General features: G+C 36.9%; 1 pseudogene; it reads right to left on the reverse strand.

The window, feature by feature from the left end:
- Nucleotides 1-3824: 3824 nt before the first annotated feature.
- LOC122468368 lies at nt 3825-5220 on the reverse strand (annotated as a pseudogene).
- Nucleotides 5221-20986: the final 15766 nt, after the last annotated feature.

The following is a 20986-nucleotide window of genomic DNA, read 5'->3' on the forward strand; positions in this document are numbered from 1 at the left end:
AAAATACAAAAACTATAAGACTCCTAGAAGAGGGGCGCCTGGATGGTTTAGTTGGTTAAGGGTTAAACGTCTGACTCTTGGATTTCAGCTCAGGTCATGATCTCATTGTTTGTGAGTTTGAGCCCTGCATGGGGCTCTGTGCTGACAGTGGAGAGACTGCTTGGGATTCTCTCTCTCTCTCTCTCTCTCTCTCTCTCTCTCTCTCTCTTCTCTCTCTCTCTCTCTCTCTCTCTCTCTCTCTCTCCCTCTGTCTGCCCCTCCCCTGCTGTGTGCTGTCTCTCTAAATGAATGAATGAATGAATGAATGAATGAATAAATAAACTTTAAAAATACCTCCTAGAAGATAACATAGGAGAAAACCTAGATGACCTTGGCATGGCAATGACTTTTTAGATACAACACCAAAAGCACAATTCATGAAAGAAATAATAAGCTGGACTTCTCTAAAATTAAACACTTTTGCTCTACAAAAAACAATGTCAAGAAAATGAGAATCAAGCCACATGCTGGACATACTGGGAGAAATATTTGCAAAAGACATACTTAATAAAGGACTATTCTCCAAAATATACAAAAATTCTTCAAATTCAACAGTAAGAAAACAATCCAATTTAAACATGGGCCCAAAACTTTCACAGATACTTCAACAAACAAGATACACAGATGGCAAATAAACATATGAAAAGATGCTCCAGATCATATGTCATCTAAGAAATGCAAATTTGAACAATAATGAGTTGCCAGTGCACACCTATTAGAATGGCTCAAATCTGGAGCACTGACAACACCAAATGCTGACAAGGACGTGAAACAATAGGAACACTCATTCATTGCCGACAGGAATGCAAAATGCTATAGCCACCTTAGAAGACAGCATGGAGATTTCTTACAAAACTAAACAAATTCATACCATACAATCCAGCAATAGCACTCTTTGGTATTTACCCAAGGAAGTTCAAAACTTACATCCACTCAAAAACCAGCACGGGGATGTTTATAGAAACTTTATTTAAAATTGCCAAATTTGGAACTAACAAAGATGTCCTTTGGTAGCTAAATGGATAAATAAATATAGAACAGTATATTAGCACTAAAAAGAAGAGTTATTATGCCATGAAAAGACGTGGATGGAACTTAAAAGCATATTGCTAAGTGAAAGAAGCCAATATGAAAAGGCTACGTACTATATGAGTCTAACCAAATATCATTTTGAAAAAGGCAAAACTTTGGAGAGAGTAAAATCATTAGTGGTTGCCAGGGGTTGGGTCCAGGGAAGGATGAATAGGCTGAACATGTATTTTTAAGGTAGTGAAAATACTCTATATGATACCATAATGATGGAGGCATGTCATTATATATGTATTTAAACACATAGAAGGTACAACATCAAGAGTGAATCCTAATGTAAACTATACAGACACTGAGTGGTTATGACATATCAATGTAGGTTCATCAGGTTTTTTTTTAAAATTTTTTAATGTTTATTTATTTTTGAGAGACAGAGTGTGAGCAGGGGAGGGACAGAGAAAGAGGGAGACACAGAATCTGAAGCAGGCCCCAGGCTCTTAGCTGTCAGCACAGAGGCTGACGTGGGGCTGAACTCACAGACCTCTGAGTTCATGACCTGAGCTGAAGTCTGATCAGGTGCCCCGTAGGTTCATCAGTTTTAACAAAAGGAACACTCTGCTAGGGAATGTTGATATTCCACTCTGCTGTGGATGTGTGGGGGCTGGGGTATATGGGAACTCTCTGTACCTTCCTCTCAGTTTTGCTGTGAATTGAAAACTGCTCTAAAAAAATAAAGTCTTAATAAAAAATTAATTCCTAAAAAACTGAAGGACTAACTGATGTCTCTGGCATCAATTATAATAAAGCTACAATAGCCAAATCAGCATAGTATTGGTTTCAATATAGACAAGAGTTCAATAGAAAAGAATAGAGTACAGAAAAGAGGCAAAGACAATTCTGTGGGGAAAGGCAAATGGCATGTATTTATTTGTTAAAAAAGAAGAATTATTTCAATCTATAGCTCACAACATTTACAAAAGATAACACTCAATAGATGACACATATCTGCATTTTAAAAATAATTATTATTTCAATCTACAGCTAATACCATATACAAAAATTAAATTTAATAGAACATAGGTCTAACAGTAAAAACTAAAACCATAACACTTCCATAAGAAAACATAAAAGAAAATATTTCTGATACTGGATTAGACACTTTCCATATAGAAAAAAAATAATAATAAATTGGTCATCATCAGGATGAATAACTTCTTGTCTTTGAAAGATACTAACAGAATAAAGACCAAAGACTAGAAGAAATTATTCAAAAATGACATAGTTGATAAAAGATTTATATCCAGAAAATGTAAAGAATCTTCAAACCTCAGTAATAAGTAAACATACAACAAAAATTTTTAAACTGGGAAAAATATTTGAATTAGACAAAAAGATATATGGATGGGGGCGCCTGGGTGGCGCAGTCGGTTAAGCGTCCGACTTCAGCCAGGTCACGATCTCGCGGTCCGGGAGTTCGAGCCCCGCGTCAGGCTCTGGGCTGATGGCTCAGAGCCTGGAGCCTGTTTCCGATTCTGTGTCTCCCTCTCTCTCTCTGCCCCTCCCCCATTCATGCTCTGTCTCTCTCTGTCCCAAAAATAAATAAACGTTGAAAAAAACATTAAAAAAAAAAAGATATATGGATGGACATGTAGAAATAGGCACACAAAAAACTGCCCACAACATTAGTCATAAAGTATATGCAAATTAAAACCTCAATGAGATATCATTCAAACCATTCAGATGTCTAATATTTTAAAATAATAGCCATACTAAGTTTTGTTAGTAATATGGAGCAACCAGAACATTTATATGCTTCTAGTAGAAATGGGAAATGATCAACAAATCTAGAAAAGTTTGGCAATTTGTTTCTTTCCTTTCTTTTGGCACCAAAATTTTTATTTACTTACCTTCCTGCCCTATTTTATTTTATTTTATTTTATTTTATTTTATTTTATTTTATTTTATTTTATTTTTAGAGAGAGATGGAGAGAGCACAAGCAGGGGAGAGGGACAGAGGGAGAGAGAGAAAGAATCTCAAGCAGACTCCACACTCAGCACAGAGCCTGACATGGGGCTTGATCCTACAACCCTGGGATCATGACCTGAGCCATAATCAAGAGTCGGACACTCAACCAACTGAGCCACCCATTCAGCCTCTTCCAGCTCTCTTTTAACATTATAAACATTATAAACCAAATGAATCTTTTCAATTCAGGGTAGTGATAGGAACCATCATGTTACAAATGGTCGCAGATCTATGCCTGCTTTTATGATTCTCTGGACCCTCTCAACCTCTGGCTGTCACTTCCCTTGTCCTTTTTTGGTTGTCCTTTAACAGTATATTCTAACCCTTGTAACATAGGGAAAGTACTAACCTCATTGTTCTGAGAAATATCTTAAACAAGAAAATGTTCAGCACTAAGCCAAGCTCTCAGGAGCATTCAAACTCCCAATAATTCCTCCCTGCCCTTGATTGTAGTTCATGCTCATCTGCCATGTGCTGAAGAAACAGTGAATCAGTAAACTAAGAACATAGGTATAAAGTCCATAGACCAAGGGAGGGTGTAGATGGTAAACTGCATGGGCTTTATGACCACCACTGCTGACCTCCAATCTAAGTAAGGACTGACTGAGTGAGCAATTTCAAAACCCTTGAGCTCATGTTTCCCTGTGGGTGTCTCCTGTGTATCTATACCATGACCAGGGCTTGAGGAGTGGCTTCTCAATTCCTCCTGCTACACATGGAGCAGTATGAGGGATGCAGCAGAGGCTAAAGACTGAGTGACTAGCCTGGGAGTGGGGTAGGGGGGACAACAGGGGACATTAGCAAACCTGCCTCAAAGTCAGTGCCAATTGCTCTTGGAGAAGAGAGGTGGGACCTTAGCAAGGCCAGCAGCTAAAACACAAACAACAGGCCTGGTTTTCAGTGGCGGTAATGATCAGGCTTAGAGGGGCCCTAATAGGACATGGCCAGGTACTGGACCTGCTTCTCACTCAGTTTGGTCAGCTTCCCATTCAGCTTACCCACTGGGCTTCAGCCATTGCTTCATGTAGCTTCTTGGGCAGGAAGTGGACCTTGACAGAGTACTTGTCTGGGTGGGGCCACAGCTCTATCTGCACCAATACCTGGTTAGTGAATGAGTTGCTCATCACAAAACTGGGATGGCCCATTGCATAGCACAGGTTGACCAGCTGGCCCTTGGCCAAAAGGCTGATACAGAGCCCATTGTTTAGCCAGTAGCGGTCCACTTGGGGTTTGATGTTCACTTTCCCCACAGTTTTCATTCAGCCACCTGACGGCAATCTCTACATCAAAGTGTCTAATGTCAGACATGATGGAATCATCTTTCATCTGCTCAAAGTGTCAGCTGAGGATGATGTCAATACATCCCTTGGTGATGACAAATGTTTCCCTCCTGACAGGCCTCATCCATAGTGGTCACCTCAAAACTCTCCATGGCAGCCTGAAGTGCATTAATGGATCAATCTCCATGATGATGACACAGGCCCAGAAATATCTCATGGCCTGGGCACAGCCTTTGCCCACATCGCCATAGCCAACTACCACTGCCACCTTGCCTGCAGTCATCATGTCTATAGCCTGCTTGAAGCTGTTATGAGAGACTCCTCGCAGCCATATAGGTTGTCAAATTTATTCTTGGTGACAGAGTCATTGACATTGATTGCAGGCACCTTCCAGATCCCATTGGCTGTCATCTTGTATTGATTGTGGACCCCCTTGTGGTCTCTTCAGAAATGCCTTGGATGCCTGACAGGAGCTGTGGATGTGAATAAGGTTGGTGAGGTCACTTCTGTCATCCAGAATCATGTTGAGAGAAAGTACATCCTTGAAGTATAGCATCTGCTCAATGCACCAGAGATACTCCTCGTCTGTGTCACCCTTCCTGGAGTACACTGGGATGCCAGGTTAGAACAGCAGTCACTGCATGGTAACTGGGTAGAGAAGATGTTGCAGCTAAGCGACTGCACCTCAGCACCTAGAGCTACAAGGGTCTCAATGAGGACCGCTATCTCCATGGTCATGTGTAAGCAGGCAGTGATGCGGGAACCCTTCAGTGGTTTGAAGACTGAGTACATCTCCTGCATGCACATCAGGCCCAACATCTCATTCCCCATGATGTCCAGGGCCTTGCGTCCCCTAGGAAGCCAGATTGATGTAGCAACTTTGTAGATAAATTTCTCCAACACGCTGGTGGCACATGGAATGATGAACATGGGCAAAGGGGAAAGGCACAGAGTAGACAATACTGGGCGAGGCAAGTTTGACAATTTCTTAAAAATGCGTATCTAAACCTATCATATGAACCAGCCATTCCTTATTAACCCAAGAAAATGAGGTCATATATCCACACAAAGAATTGTGCACATGAACACTTTGTTCATAATCATGATCAAAAGCTGGAAGCAACAAAAATGGCCATCCACAGATGAATGGATGAACAAACTGCAATCCACACACTGCAATACTACACAGCAATGAAACCAAATGAACTATTAATACATGTGATAAAATAGATAAGTCTCAAAATAATTATGTTGAATGAAAGAAACCATACAAGAAAGAATGCATACTAGAATTGTATAAAGTTCTTGGAAGTATAAACTAGAATACAGTGAGAGAAATATCAGTAGGTGCCTGGGGCTGGGGAGCAGGCTGGAAATAAATAAGAGGAGGGATGATAAAAGAGAAGACTTTGGGGGATAGACAATATGTTCATTATCTTGACTGTGTGATGGTGTCACAGTATATACACATTTTGAAACTTAACATATTTGTAAACTTTATAGTTTATTATATTTCAATTATTCTTCAATAGGGCTGTAAAAGAAAGGGAGAAAGATGTATAGCATACAGCAGGAAAATTCATTAAGATAAAAAATGGAGATTTTAAAAATATGGGATAATTACTTACCTGAAATTTTCAGTATTTTTATTCCAAATGAGACTAAAAAATCCATTAAGTGAGTGTTGTTACATCATAGTTATTTCATATATAAGTAGTATTGAGCACCATGTGTGGCACACGGTAGTTACTTAATAAATATGGGTAAACTGAGTATGTTTACCATTTAATTTACAGAATAAAGAACACTGTGGAAGGAAGCATATTTAAAACTGACTAGCTGGTGATTGTTTAAACACCATCATTAAGCTGTCTCATTTCTAGGTCCTTAGAATAAATAAACAACATCTCTCTCTGTGCGTTGTTGGTTTAAAGAACTTCAAATTTAAGGAATATGATGTGCACTGGCGTGCCTGGGTGGCTCAGTCGGTTAAGCATCTGACTTCAGCTTGGGTCATGGTCTCACAGTTTGTGAGTTCAAGCCCCTCATTGGGCTCTGTGCTAACAGCTCGGAGGCTGGAGCCTGCTTTGGATTCTCTCTCTCTCTCTCTCTCTCTCTCTCTCTCTCTCTCTCTCTCTGCCCTTCCCCCACTTGCACTCTCTCTCTCAAAAATAAATAAATCTTAAAAAATAAAAAAAAGGGAATATGATGTGCACTAACATGCAAATTATTTTTCCATTTTGTAGAAAGAAGAAAGTGATTAAAAATTAAGAATTAACTTATTGGAGTCAATCCCTTTAAACATCTTAAATCACATTCATTCTTTTATTCTACTCCACTTCCCCACCCTGCCACGGAAGAGATAAAAAAGTCAAACCTTTTCTTCCCACCTATAATACAGTGGCTATACCAAAAGACCTAAGCAGCAAGGGCTCCAAGCAATACTTTAACTCCTCCTATCAAAAACATCTATTTGTTCTGCCCATATTCACTGGATAAATCTCAAATTATACCAATTCAATTGAGATGCAGCTATTTTTAGATGTAAGTATACGTATTTTATATTGCCTCAATTTCCCACATAAGTTAGGGAAAAGGTAAAATAAAGCAGACCTGCATTTTTCAAATTCATTGTAAATTTCCCATACTCCAATTTACAGTAGGGCAGACTGAAGACATAATTCTTCACAAAATGTTTTCATTGTAAAAAGCATATACATCTTTCATGCTTATGGATCCAAAACATGCCTTTATTAACTTTTCAGAAGCTATGTTTGATGTACAAACAGAATATTGCATTTGAAGCAGTCACACCTTCTCTTTAGATACAATGGATATTTCAACTTTAAGGAAAAAAAAAGTCCCTTCCTTCAATTAGGCAAATATATTTAATTGAAGAGACAGAAAATTATGACAACATTTTTGCAAGTTAGTTTCATTTTTAAGTAAGATTTTCTTTTCTTCCATAATTAACCTTATTGAGCTGTTTCCCTGTCTTGCCTTTCAACTGAAACTGTATGTCTTCAAGGAATATATTGGTCATGGGTTAAAAAAGAACTGTCAAGTTGGCTTTTTACACATGATGAAATGGAATATTGCAAATCCCTTAAATCATTTCCCAAATCAGAAGAACAGATGGTGCCTCAGAGCAGAGCCCCAGCCTGCCATTTCCCTGGGATTTCAACCAGTGCTTAACTGTGTGAGACAGTAAGTGCCTCATTCTGCTGGTCTGGAGTAGTTTGTTGGGGCTCAGAGAGAACACCACCAACAGTGTCTGGAACAGAGTAGGAAGCTGTGCCCAGAAGATCCATGTTTTTAAGAGTACAGGTTTCAGTGGAGTTTTTTGTTTATTTATCCCTCTTAACTCTGAAGATAACAATGTAGTAAAGAGGACAGCAGATTAGGAATTGGGGGCTTAAGCTCCGTGTATGGTCTACCCCATTAATTAGGAATGTGACCTTTCCAGTGGCTTCTTGCCAAACACCTATTCCAAACATATTTGCCTATTATTAGGGCCTTTTCTATGTTTGTCAAAAAAAACAAGAAAAAGCCTTTTCTTCAAAAATAAATAAATAAATAAATAAATAAATAAATAAATAAATAAAACAAGAGGTAAATTAGCAAACTGCATTTCTTTCTTTTCCTCAGCCAACATTTTAATCATGTTTGTTGTTTACATTTTCTAGTGATTATCAAAGCAAGCAGAGTGAAGTTTGAAAATTGATAATTGGTTGTATATATTTTCATTTAGCATGGCTTGAGAGATCTACAGTCTGGACTCTGGCTCCAGCATCTTGCACACTACAATGTCTCTCTCTCTCTCTCTCTCTCTCTCTCTCTCTCTCTCTCTCTCTCTCTTCAGACTCTTAGTAAGTGAAACTCCTTTTGTCTGAACATCTTTTCTCTCCCCAAGGCTGGCTCTCCAGGACCCATCAGATCTCAAACATTCCCTCACTGTGGGCTTTCCAAAAAAATTGTACCTAAAGTTGACTTTCCATCCTTCTCTCTTATGGACCTTATTCTGCCACTTTATAACACTAGTTACAGGAAATTTTTATTTCTATTTTTTTCCCATTAGACTGTAAGCTCCATCAAAGAAGAAAACACATCGATAAGTGTTACAGACTAAATGTTTATATCACACCCCTCCCCCAAATTCATATGTTGAAGCTCTAATCCCCAATATGATGGTAACTGGAGGTGGAGCCTATGGAAGGTAATGAGGGTGGGCCCCATGAGGGGATTAGTCTCCTTATAAGAAGGGAAAGAAAGGCCAAAGATCACTCTCTCAGCCATGTGAGGACACAATAAAAGGTGGTCATCTGCAAGCCAGGAAGTGAACCACCAGAAGACAGGGAACCTGGGTTCTTATCCTACATGTAATGCTGGGTAAAGGTCTATTGGGGAAGAAAATTGCAGTTTCCTCAAGCACTAGATTAGACAGTTTAAGTAGATGACTTCTAAGTTTTTTCCAGATTCATAAATCTAAAAGAAATTAGGAAGCAATGCAACAGCAATTATCAGATTAAAGAGAATGACCTCTTCATAACAATCATATATATATTTAGGCATACATATAATATAGATAGATTGAGACAGAAATATATAGAAAGGTACACAGATATAGATAGGTATAGATATAGATATTTCTCTAATTACCACATCAGGGTACTCTAGATATAGCCATGTCCAGAAAACAGAAAAACGAAGAAAAAGAATTTAGTCTTCTACAGGAAGAGAGGGGACATTTAAATAATTAAAAATAATATAACTTATAGATATTTATATTTACAGACATAAATATCTATTATATCATCTATGGGTATTATTGATTTTTGTTGCCTTCAAAGAAAAATAATCTTTAAGACATAGCCACTTTTGCTAATGATGCTATCATTGCTTAAAACCTTTTTGGAAAAGTCTCCCTTGGACTTGCTTTAACAATCAGCTTAACAACAATGCAAATAAATCACAGTCATTACTTATATTTTTGGCTGCAAATTTTATTGCTTAAAGTGGTCATCTAACTTATTTACCTTATGGCTTTTAAATTATTCCTGAAGTTAAATTTACCCTGAAATAAAAATATGCTATAAATGAACCTATTCATTCAGCCAACCAGTCATATTTCATTCCATAAACTTACATAGAAAATCTTTTTAAAATATTATGCCACTAGGACTGAAAATTACTTCAAAATAGAAATTGCTTTGTGGTAAACTGTCATAGATTTTTGTTATGTTTGTTGAACCTGGGCCTCCTCTCTTTCCCTCATGTCTCATACTCAATGCATTAGGAAGCCTCTTAGCTTTAATATTGAATATATACTGAATATGAATCATCTTGCCATTTCTTTCCCAGCATCTTAGACCAACCTACCATCACATATTGCCTGTACAACTGCAATAGCCTCTTAGCTGATCACAGATTTGATAGATATTAAAATTAAGATTTAAGCACTGTATCTGGTCTGTATTCTTTTTTAATTTTTTTAAAATTTATTTTTAAAAGAGACAGAGAGAGAGAGAGAGAGAGAGAGAGAGAGAACAAGTGGGAGAGAGGCACAGAGAGAGGGAGACATAGAATCCGAAGCAGGCTCCAGGCTCTGAGCTGTCAGCACAGAGCCAGACCAGAGACTCAAACTCATGAGCTGTGAGATTTTGACATGAGCCAAAGTCAGATGCTTAACCCACTGAGCACCCAGGAACCCCTGCTCTGTATTCTTTAAAAATGTCAAAATCAGGGCATCTGGCTGGCTCAGTCAGCTAAGCCCAGCTTTGTCTCAGAGCCAGGAGCCTACTTCAGATTCTGTGTCTCCCTCTCTCTCTGCCCTTCCCCTGCTCTCTCTCTCTCTCTCTCAAAAATAAATTTTAAAAATGTCAAAGTCATTGTATTAGTCATCTCAGACTGCCATAACAAAATACCATACACTGAATGGCTTAAGCAGCAAAAATGTATTTTCCTACAGTTCTGGAGTCTAGAAGTCCATGATAGAAGTGTCTGCTGGGCTGGTTTCTAGTGAGAGTTTTCTGCCTGGCTTGCAGATGGCTACCACCATTCTGTGTCTTCACACAGCCTTTCATCTGTAGGTATGCAGAACAAAATAGAGAAAACTCTCTGGTCTCTCTTCTGTTAAGAACACAAATCCTACTGGATCACAGCCCTACCCTTTGACTTCACTTAACCCTTATTACTTCCTTAGAGGATCCATCTCCAAATACAGCCACACTGGGGATTAGAGCTTCAAGGTATGAATTTTGGAAGAACACAAACATTCAGTCCATAACAGTCAAAAAAGAAAAGAAGAAGACGAAGAAGAAGAAGAAGAAGAAGAAGAAGAAGAAGAAGAAGAAGAAGAAGAAGAAGAACCATCCTGTATTAAAAGAGATTAAGAGACATGGCAACTAAAGGTAACACATCATCCTAGATGGGATATTATTGGAACAATTGGCAAAACTCAAATAAGGCCTAAAGAGTAAATATTAGTACTGAATCAATGTTAATTTCCTGGTTTTGACAACTGCACTGTGGTTATAAAAGAGAATATACTGTTTTCGGATAAATAAATATGGAAGTATGGAAATAAATAAATATGGAAGTATGTAGTTGTGAAAAGGCATCATGCATACAATTTACAAATGGTTCTAAAATACAAACATACACGGGGTGTCCAGGTGGTTCAGTCTGTTGAGCCTCCAACTTGGGCTCAGCTCAGGTCATGATCTCATGGTTTGTGAGTTCAAGCCCCACATGAGGCTTGCTGGCTTGCTGCTGTCATCACGGGGCCCTTGCGATCCTCTGTTCTCCTCTCTCTCTCTTTGCCCCTCTCCCACTAGCACTCATTCTCAAAAATAAATAAACATTTTGAAAATAATAATAATAAAATAAAATACAAACACACATAAACAATAAAATAAAATACACACACAGAAAGAACACAAAGCAAAGAAATGTTAACATTTGAGAAATCTGGGTGAAGGTATGTGAAATATTTTGTATAATTTTTACAATTTTTATTTAATTCTGAAATTATTTCAAAATATAAAGTTTGCAAAAAAATGTAATTCCATAGGTCTTTAGTTAGAGAAACCTACTTGATTTTTCACAGCAGGAATGGTAAGTTGCTACAGATAAAGAAGGCATTTGCTAGTGTGGGGGTGAATACAGAAAATTAGCTCAGCTGGGTTTGTAGGAGCTTTTACTTTTGGAACTGTTCTAATAACAAAATTTCAACAGAGGAAATTATAAAGACCTAATTGGCTTTGTTACATTCTTCATGAATCAGGAAGCATTCCATCTAGCAAGTAGATGGGCACTCTGAGGTGTACAAAAATGGAAGGTTTTTATAGTTAAGAGGGTGGGTGAAGAAACTTACTAGCAAAAGAAAAGCATTATTTCAGGCAAGACTTTCCCTTAGAGGAAAAAGCAAAGTGTCTCATCAACCAGGTTACCTCATCTTCCTTGGGGGGACGGAGAGGTCCCCTATGGCAGACTCTTTGGAGCTGATTGAAAAATTCCTGACTGACCAGTTAAGATTACATTTCTGGGGGAGGCAAAAACTGCATTAGCAGGTATCAAGCCCAAGTTTGAGAACTCAGTCTAAGTGACACCATTCTGGGTCTTCTCTTTAACACAACATACTCCATATGGAACACATACATATTTTAAAAAAACCTTTTAATGGTTATGTTCAATAAATGGTAGGTCATTGATGTTATAACTTTAAAAAGTATAATACAGCCCCTGAGAACAAGGTAAACAGTAGAATGATTTGAAATAAAGGAATAATTATACATTTTATTTCTGTGGTCCTCCACCACAGGCAAATTATGTACCCCAAGAGACATTCAACAATGTCTAGAGATATTTTTGTTTGTCATAACCCTGGGGTAGGGAGGGATGCTATTTCTATATAGTAGATAGAGGCCAGGGATGCTGCTAAGCATCCTAGAATGCACTGGGCAGCCACTCCCAACAAATATTTATCTGACCCAACTGTCAACAGTGCCAGGTTGAAAAACCCTGCTTACTCAAGGATCACTAACTGGTTTCTTTTAAATCTGCCCTAGTAAATTTGCAACAAAATCTTGTGTACTATGCCTCTAGATATGTAAGCCTTGGAATTGCTGCCATAATCCACCATTTCTACTCAATACTGAAAAAAAGAAATTGTCTTTATTATGTTGTTTGTCAGACCGATGAATTTAGTTTAGCCTTTTAATGTAAATTGTAGCATTCAATGGATCATTTATACCACTAGTTTGAATTCATGACTTAGTCTTGGGTCAACTTAAGCACAAGTCATTATCTTTCCCTGATGATTCAAAGCTCTAAGGGAGAAGCGACCATAATGTTTATTTTCTTTTATAAAAACAAGCATCACATATGGATACAAGATTTAGAAATAAGTTTTTTAAATGAGTTTTTTCTTTCCCCACTCTGTTTTTCCTCCCATTATTCTAATCCACTAGAATGCCCTTATCCATCCACCCATGCCTCTTCTCAAGATCTTGCTCATTATTCAATTGAATCTTAAATGTCACCTCTTCCAAGATGCTTCTGGAATTATTCCAATTTGAATTAATGTCTCCCTTATTAATGTACCAAAAGCACAGGTATGGAAAATTCTATTATGACACATCGCATAGAATTATTTTGGATGTTAACTTTCCCCCCTGCTATGTTAAAAATCCCAGAGGAAAGGGACAATGTCATTCATTTTCCTATTCTACATGTCACCTAGCATAGTGTCTCAAACACTGTATGTTCTTGGTTAATATTTTTTTATTAATTATTTTGAACACTGATGACATTGACGATATTCAAAGCAGCATGTCAGTAAACGATACACATTTGGAAAATCAGTAGGACAAACAAAAAGGTAAACTTGATAATAGAAATGGGCAAGTGATATGAATAAGAAATCATAGAAGAAATACAAATGGTTAAAAAACATTTTCAGCTTCAATGGTAATTTATTACAATTAAAGCAATAATCATAACAAAACTCCTCTTATTCTATGCCAGGAACCACACTAAGCACTTAACACATGTGAACTCAGGGCACCTGGGTGGCTCAGTTGGTTAAGTGGCCGACTCTGGATTTTGGCTCAGGTCATGATCTCATGACTTTTGAGATGGAGCCCCGCATTGGGCTCTGCTCTGACAGCATGGAGTCTGCTTGGGATTCTCTCTCTCCCTCTCTCTCTGTCCCTTCCCTGCTCGCATGTGAGCACACACATGTGCTCTTTCTCTCTCCAAATGAACAAATAAACTTTTTAAAAAAAACATATAGACTCATATAATCCTCACAACTTTATGCAGCATACATATATGATCCTCCTTTTACAGGGAAGGGAACTGTGACACAGAAAGAACAAGTAATTTGCCCAAGTCTTGTGGAAGTAACAAAGCTGGTATGCAAACCTAGTTAGTCTTGCTCCAAAGCTCAAATACTTAACCAGATTATGCCATTCTGTCTACAAATTTGATAAATATCTATTCAATTATAATATATATAAGAAAACCTAAATACATGTTTTTATATTAGATAAAATTGTTAGATGTTAAATGCCAGGAGAAAGAATCAGATAAAAGTCATAGAAAAACCTTTAAAGCCCAAGCACGTTGTTTTTCATAGGTTGTAGTGGAATAGGGATCAATTTTGATTGAATTAATTCAATCAAATTAATCTCACTTAGAATCTTTATGTCTTATAGTGCCTCTGACAATCTGATTTAGACTGTGAATATCTACATCCAGGCATACTGAGAAAGAAAGTAACAGGAAAGAGAAAGATAACTCTCAACCAAAAAATACAAACAAACATTTAAAAAAAGAAAAATTCCTTATTCAGTTTAAGTTTGTGTTTGTGTGAAAGGTTAAAATGAATCAGCCAACTCAACTGCTTTTGGGACTTGGAGAATTCTTAGGTATACACCATACACATAAAGACCAGTTGTCACATTAACCACGACATTCACTCTCTCTGGGATAGTTTGATATATTTAAAGGTTGAGTAATAACTTTGGACTTGAGCATATAGTAATGTTTCACACATAAAAATGTTCCCTATATTTCTGGGGGGGGGGGTTGATTTGTCTTGTTTTTAATTGTGAAGTACAATTGCTATTTTTACTTCAAAACCATAAAGCAAATCATAACCAATACAATTGACATTAGATTTTTCTCTTCCCTTTAGAAAACTTTGCCCATCCTAGATACATTGATTGTTATCTGCTTTGTCTGACCCTTTACTTAAGAGTCATTATCTCACATTTAGTTCTCCTACACAGTGTGCAAAAGAAAGTACTAAATAAAAAGGTTAATGTATATAATTTGAGTAGATAATTTGCAAGATTATTGAAAGGGACATTCCGTACTCTCCCCACAGAGAAAGGCAACTAAAAGAACTATTTTACATTATTTTAACCAACATAAATTGTGATTATGTAGGACAAAGTACAAATATAAATCACTTTTCTTTTCCTTGCCAAAAGTTTGTAATTCTGGTACCAAGGTAATTTATCTTCACTATTTCCTGGGAAGTAGAAAAACCAGACAAGCCACACCTCATTGACCTTGGATATTTCTACCTAAAAAATGAATTGCCAACAAGTTGATAGAAATATGAGGAGCTATCACATTGGGCTTATGAAGAGAGAATAGCCCATGGTCAAGACAGAAAACCTGAGTTCTGGTCTTTGAAATGCAAACCCTCAGAGATTTTCTCTGAAATCTTGACCAACTCATATAACCTAGCAGTATCTACTTCTTCATCTATAAAATTAGATGACTGGACTCTGTCAAAATTTCCAGAACCTTTAACACAAACATGTACTACATAGCAGAGAACAGTCTATACTTTTATTTATTGTTAAAGGTACACAAATATGTGACCAAGAGCTCTTCCTATATGTTTAAGAAAATACCTTTCTTGGGGTGCCTGGGTGGCTCAGTCGGTTTAGTGTCTGACTTCGTCTCAGGTCATGATCTCGCAGTTCACAAGTTTGAGCTCCACATCGGGCTCTGTGCTGACAGCTCAGAGCCTGGAGCCTGTGTCTCCCTCTCTCTCTGCCCCTTCCCCACTCTCACTTTGTCTCACTATGTCTCTCAAAAATAAATAAATGTAAAAAAAATTTTTTAAACAAAACAAAACAAAAAAAGAAAATACCTTTCTTTAGTGTTTGTTCTTTGAGTACGCTGTTAGTTACTTGAGTTTTTAATCCTTCAACAATCCATGAGAACGTGAGCAAGCTGCTTGACCCTCCTATGCCTTAATTTATTTCTCTATAAAATCAAATGATAAATGTACCTCCACATAAGGTTGCTGTCAGAATCGAATGTGTTAATGAATATAAAGCTTTTTAAAAATAATGCTTTACATATATAAAGTGCTCAATTAATGTTAGCTCTTATTTGTATTAATCCCATCTTATAGATAAGAAAACTGAAGTTTACAAAAGTTAATGAACATGCCCATGCCCCAACATCATACAGTTTGAAAACAGTAGAGGTAGGGCTTGAACCTAGGTATTGACTCCATACCCCATATCTACACACTGCTCTATTCTGTCTCCCTTCAAACATCCTGAACTAAGTAATGAAGAAAAACTATTCTGTTTTGCAGATTTGTTGACAGAATGCAGAGAGAAGATATAAAAGAAGTTACAAATTACTTTAATAGATATTATGTTAACAGAAAATAAGAGACCCCTAAACTTGTTTTACAGAATGGAGGCTGAGAAATCATATTCCTACAGTAAATGTTGTAGCTACAGGATTTTCCTTGTTACTGGTGGAGAAACATCCAGAGATGTGAAGAGGGAAGACTGCCATAAATTGAATTATCAAACCAAACCATGAAGAAAATGCCAACAAGCCCTAAATGAATTTTTCTGCAAAGATTTAATAAATGCAGTTTCATAAATACTGTACAATATAAGGTATAAATTATGCTGCTTTATCCCCAAAATTAGTTTAAGTGCAAGCTGGAAGGATTCCATGTGCTTAGGCTGATATAAAATTCAGTAAATACAGAAACTTTAAAAGAAAAGAATATAATAAAAAAGACTTCTAAAGATTATGTGAATACTGTAATTATCTGTGCATAAATGAAAGAATTTTATCTTTTTGTGCCTAAACAGGAAAATAAATACCAATAAAATGTGTCCCCATAGGAAAATTATTTCCAAAACCACTTTAAGAAATGGCAGCACTTCCCATATATAAGTATTTGGACTCTTAAGTTTAAATTTTGAATGTATAACATTGATTTTGACATATACATTTTAATACCCCTCTTTAAAAATATTTTGGATTTCATGTATAAAATTATACGTAATTTATACAATAAGTGGAATGTAGATCCACAAAGCTGGTTTAAATAGAAGCTCCACTTTCATCAGTGATAGAAAACGAGATTTATATGGAGACAGTTATGGAATAATATATAATTAAGAGTTAAAGTGGTACTCGGTAGTTAGAATAAAGGCTAATACCAGATTGAACTTAATCAGACTGGGATATACATTCCTGCTCTATTTCTTGCTACTAGCTATATGACCTTAGGCAAGCTGCTTAACACTCTTCATGAGAAAAATCAGAATGACAACAAAATCCACCTGACAGATTTAGGAGAATTAAATGCAGTAATATTTATAAAGTACTGAGAATACCATCTGACATATAGTTATATATTCAATAAATATCAGTTAATATTACTATTTAGTGGTAATATTGATGCCTAAATTAAAAATGCCACATGTGGAAATGAGGTCAGAAGATTTCAAGAGCAGGAAAATTATAAAGTTGTTGCTCTGGAACAGTCATCTAGTATCCACATATACAAAATAGAACAGATAAAACAGGGTCATCACTGCAATGGCAATCACTGGAACTCATTGTATTGCAGAGACCCCAGCTCTGCAGACATGCCCGTTGGGCCCAATCCTTACTGTTGGGCTTTGCTCCCTACAATACCTGCAGCTAATTTTTAAATATAAAGCTACACAATTACCTAGCCGACATCAAATGGGATATATTATTAAGACAAATGTGTACAGAACACTTATTGAAATTATTCTTACCATGGAAAACAAGCTGAATTGTACAAAGGGATGAATCTATTTGAAAAAATAATTAAAGTCATAAATATCTAAACCCCAGGAAGAATCTGGAATCACAGATATCTCAGTGGGCTGCATAAAAGCAAATTGGACTCTACTTTTTGCAAATGAATATCAAGGGATATTCTGAGAAAAACATGTAGTCTGATAATACAAAAGGATATGTTAATTTTCTTCTTCTGTCTTCTCATCTTTGGAGATGATCTACAATCCCTTGTACATAGCAGGCATTTAAAAAAAGTTTGTTAAATAAATGATTCCATTAAGTATCCGTATTAGGTTGCTAAGGATACAAAACAAAAAACACAGCCTAAGAATTTCAGCTGGAAGAAATAAAGATCATTTAAGTGTAATTTGCATGCTTACCATATTAAATTTAGACAGGTAAAGATAATTATTCAGGGTCACTCAGCTAATTAGTGACAGTGCGGCTACCAGAAATCAAGCCTTAATTCCCAATTTAACTGGGAGACATATGTGATTCAAATTAAAGCTGAAATTGTAAAAACATGTGTTGAACTATAATGTATCAAGGATTTGTCAGTAGGCTCACATCAAGTAAAAGTTATTGAAAATGAAAGTAGTGCTTCTATAACGTTCTGCAAGCAGTGGAAAGATCTCTGAAGAAGGCATATAGGGATCTTCTACTACTGAGGTATAGGTCTATGTGATTCTCAATATTGGGACTGACATGAATAACTCAATCTAATCCCCCCAAAATATATTACATACCCACTATATCTCATGCACTGAGCTAGCAGCTGAGAATATAAGGAGAAATAAAATGCAGGTTATGCTATGATGGAAAGATGTATAGCAAGGGGTAAACACACAGACTGTTGAGACAAACTGTGTTATACTCCTGGCTCTACCATTTACAAGCTACATGACCGTGAGGGTTTATTAAATCTCTCTTGGCTTCAGTTTCCTACTTCACAAATTGGTAATTATGATAGGATTATACCTTATTTATAGAGTTATGGAGACTAAGTTATTATGTATATAGCACTTAGAATAAAGCCTGTCATGGTTCTACAAATATTAGTCATTATTATTAACCACAGGGAATCTATAATCTGACAGGGATAATAAGACTATATATGTAATTACCACAAGCTACCATAATGTTAAGTTACCAAATTAAAGCACAAAAATTTATCATAAGAGTTTAGAAATCACTTCATTTCCAACAATAACAAAAAATGGTAGGAATTAATGGGAATATACTTTTCCTCTGAAGGGTGTAATGATTGCAAAAGGAGAAGGTGAGGAGAAAAGCCAGAAAAAATTAGTAAGATAAGTTATGAAAACTGACTGTTATGTTTAGAAATATGATGGTCTAAAAGTCATTTTCAACCTGTTGAGAAATTTGTGCCCATGGAAGGGACAGGCAAATTATAAAAAGATTGTAAACAGAAAGATAGTGAGAAAATATGAACAGTAAATATGAGCCACATTTTAAAATTTATTTATCGGGGTACCTGGGTAGCTCAGTGGGTTAAATGTCTGACTCAATTTTGGCTCAGGTCATGACCTCAAGGTTTGTGAGATTAAGCCCTGCATCAGGCACTGACAGTACAGTGCCTGCTTGTGATTCTCTCTCTTCCTCTCTCTCTGCCCCTACCCCACTCACGCGTGCTTGCTCTCTCTCAAAATAAATAAACATTTAAAAACAATTAATTTATTTATTGACTCACTCGCTCCTAGTTAAATAAAATACAAGGGTTTATTACACACAATACTCCCAGCATGGTGGCAAATGTCTACTTCAGAGGTAAACAGCCACATGATCCTGCCTTTCTAGATCTCAGCATGTAGAAGAGGGTTCTCAGGAGAGGAAAGAACAAATGTGGAGGACCTGAGAAGTCTAGTATTAATGTAAATAAAAAGATAAGACCATGCCTTAAAGCACACTATCTATAAGTGTAAGCCATCGTAAGAGAAGCAGGTGCTGGCGCTCAGTTAACTTCAAGAGACGGAGGACGTATATCCGAAAAGGAAATGTGGTGATGTTAAATATGCATTCCTACAAAATATGGTAGAAGGAAAGAAAAGGAAGGGAAGGGAAGAAGGGACTGATTTTAGTTAAATACATGAGGTACAGTTGAAGACAATAAACATTGGTGGGGAGGAAGATGTGAGGGCAGGGATGAAAAGGGGAACACAAATAATCAAGATCTACCTGAGCTTATACTAGCAGAACAAGTAGGTGACTGCCAGTGAATAGAATTCTCTTAGGTAATCCCTGAAATCTGTTCCAGTTCTTTGATTCTATGATACCCTCCAAGAAGAAGGGCATAGCACATCTTAGAACGTACAACATAATGTTTCAATGTGTGTAATTAATGAGCAATACTCTATTCTTAAGGTGTGGCCTTAGTGACCCATTTAGATTTATAAGTTTCTGGTTTCTGTAATTAAACATAGCTGCTTAACCTCACCTGTCAAACCAAGAGCTTCTGGAGACTTCTAATTAACATACCTATTGGAAATCAATGGGAGTTATGACAAGTATGTGCCACTAATTGCCAAGACTGATTTCATCATTTGAGCCCTAGAAAGTAAATTTACTTTTGAGCCCTAGTAAGTAAATTTAGTTTTCAAGAATAAATTTCATAAGAAGATAATCAAATTTTTATTTTTTTTTTTTTAAATTTTTTTTTTCAACGTTTATTTATTTTTGGGACAGAGAGAGACAGAGCATGAATAGGGGAGGGGCAGAGAGAGAGGGAGACACAGAATCGGAAACAGGCTCCAGGCTCTGAGCCATCAGCCCAGAGCCTGACGCGGGGCTCGAACTCCCGGACCGCGAGATCGTGACCTGGCTGAAGTCGGACGCTTAACCGACTGCGCCACCCAGGCGCCCCAATCAAATTTTTAAAAATATGTCCTAAAAGCATATGCTGACACTATGATAATAAAGTATCTTGTTTGTAATTGTGATGCTGCATAGCTTACTGGGTCCCCGAGGCTGGAAAAGCTGTTCAATATTTGCCACATACCCAGTCAGGTTGGTCTCATTACAATCAAGCACGATGACGGTCTTGAGTTACAAGGAGCAGAGCACATCAATCTCTTGTCAGAGGGCCATATGCTCTGTATGATGTACAAGCCTTGCAAAGGGAACTTCTGCAAGGCCTAAAGAATGTCCTTAGACTTATTGATAAGGGCTGTAAACCATATCAGCAAAGAATTCTAAGATTTTATTCTCCAAAGTAAGAAAGAATGGGGAAAAAAATACGCGATACGGCACACACACACATTCACAAAACTCTACTCGTTAGACTATACAGATGAGAAAAACAGAGAATCTCTTTTACAGAATTGTAAAGAGTATAGCCCTCTTTCTTTTCTTTTCTGAGATAACTATAGAGGCTTCTAGTTCCAATTAGGATGTAACAATAGATTCCATGGAAGACTCTGCTCCCACTGCAAACATTAATTCTGTAGAAAAGAGGAACAATTAACTGAAACATCATCAGGTA

This window comes from Prionailurus bengalensis, chromosome B1 (genome assembly GCF_016509475.1).
Source record: "Prionailurus bengalensis isolate Pbe53 chromosome B1, Fcat_Pben_1.1_paternal_pri, whole genome shotgun sequence".
NCBI classification, from domain to species: Eukaryota; Metazoa; Chordata; class Mammalia; order Carnivora; family Felidae; genus Prionailurus; species Prionailurus bengalensis.